Source organism: Poecilia formosa, unplaced genomic scaffold (genome assembly GCF_000485575.1).
Source record: "Poecilia formosa unplaced genomic scaffold, Poecilia_formosa-5.1.2 Scaffold518, whole genome shotgun sequence".
Taxonomy (NCBI): Eukaryota; Metazoa; Chordata; class Actinopteri; order Cyprinodontiformes; family Poeciliidae; genus Poecilia; species Poecilia formosa.
Genome location: NW_006800457.1, coordinates 109,399 through 111,406, shown reverse-complemented (window position 1 = coordinate 111,406; position 2,008 = coordinate 109,399). Strand labels below are relative to the sequence as shown.

At 36.5% G+C, this 2,008-nt stretch overlaps 1 long non-coding RNA gene across 1 annotated transcript in view; it reads right to left on the bottom strand.

Annotated features, from left to right (window-relative positions):
* Positions 1-589: 589 nt before the first annotated feature.
* Positions 590-2,008, bottom strand: part of LOC107834095 (uncharacterized) — a 12,888-nt gene continuing 11,469 nt past the window's right edge. Inside the window, exon 3 of the long non-coding RNA XR_001659879.1 lies at positions 590-600. This is a non-coding gene — a long non-coding RNA (uncharacterized LOC107834095). The remainder of the gene's footprint in view (positions 601-2,008) is intronic.

Here is a 2,008-nt window from a genome sequence, read left to right as displayed (position 1 = left end):
GATGGAACACGCCAGGGTTGGAACATGCCAGGGATGGAACACGCCAAGGATGGAACACGTTAGGGTTGGAACACATTAGAGATGGAACATGCCAAAAATGGAACACGCCAAGGATGGAACACACCAAAGATGGAACACGCCAGGGTTGGAACATGCAGGGATCCATCCCTGCATGAACCACGCCAAAGATGGATCATGCCAAAAATGGAACACGCCAAGGATGGAACACGTTAGGGTTGGAACACGTTAGAGATGGAACATGCCAAAGATGGAACATGCCAAGGATGGAACACNCCAAGATACTGCGCAGAACCCTCAAGCTCCCAGGCCTCTGGTAGAGGACCCGAGCTCAGAACATACCAAAGTGATGGTATGTCCATGACTTTGGGTAACAAAGCCATGGGCATACCAAAATTGGAATCACCTCAAAATTGGCAACACACACACACACACACAATTTATTTATTTATTTATTTATTTATTTATTTATTGTGTAGTAAATTTCTTAATCTGGGAATTTCGTACTACAAACAAGCAAGGTGGTATGACAATAAAAAAAAAATACTTGGTCACACTTTATTTGACAGGGTGTGCATAAGACTGACATGACACTGTCATAAAAATGACAACATACATTCATATTGCCATGAACATGAAGGAGTCCTTATGAATGTCTATGAACGTTGTCATGAAGTGTCGTTTAGTAAGTAATGCAACTTTTAAAGGAACTTTTAAAGCAAAGTTGGCAGTGCCATTGAATTTTAAATTGATCTTTCAGCTGTAGGGATAAGATAATTATACTGATACTCCCAAATCCAAATCCTGCTTCCAGATTTCTTAGCCTACTTCATGTTCTCAGACAGGTTTTGTTATGTTTCGTAGTGAAAGTTGGATCAAAATGCACATTGTGGTTGAAATGATACATTAAATGTATTAAATAAGCAATAACTTACAGAAAACAGGATCTTGAGTGGATGAGAAGAGTAATTACAGAAAGATGTTCGTGACTATAAATAGTTGAGAGACATTTGACTAAGTATTAGTCTGGTTTTATGTAAATATTTATTTGGGCCTGTTTGTATAATTTAGAAAATATAGACTTGAGAAAATCCACAATAAATTCAAACTTTTGAACTCAGAACTTCCTTTAAAAAAATCAAGCAAGTTGTACATGTATAAAACCATATTACTCCAGATAAAGAATTATTCGAATAAATAACTCAAGATCCAGGAGCCAAATCCAGCAAACCGTAGCTTTTTATGTGGCCCATAAATAGAATCTTCAAGATAACAGTTGTGTGCTTAAATATTATTTTATCAATAAATCAATGAAGTTTTTATGTGTATACTGCCAAATTACATTAGTCCCCCAAGTTTGAGATTCTGCGATCGCTGAAATTCATGTAAAATCAACAGATTTCTGCGATAAACTCAGTTATGCATAAGCTCAAAAAAGTGCAAATTTTCTGCTTAAGTGTTAACATTGTGTTAAAGCACTAACTCCCACTACAGGTGGCAGTATTTTTTACTCTTACATTGCTTCCTCGTCTTACTGGATATCACACTATAATCTGTGATTGATATGAAATAAGGATGAACTGATAGATTATTTTTCACTTCCAATTTTTTGGAAGTGAAATCTTGGGCCCCCTGACAAAAAATTAGATTGGGCCCCCCTGTGCAGCTGCTGTTACAATTTTCTGAGTCTGTTTGACCCATAAAAAGCATCACAGTTTTAAAGGCTTGCAACCACCTTGCTTTCTGTGGTCCAATACTGATAGTAGCATAATATTTACTGCTCATGAATTTAACATCCAACAGTCCACATCCAGTATGCAAGTAGGTTGCTTAAATTTATTCTATTAGTTTTAGATACTGAAATGTCTCCCCATGAGCAACAGTCAAAAGCAACATGCAACTTCACATAAAGCAATCCAGACTTGGTAAAATGCTATGTAGTTGCATTTTATTCAAGCTGCAGTACATAACTTTAATAAAAAATATGTTT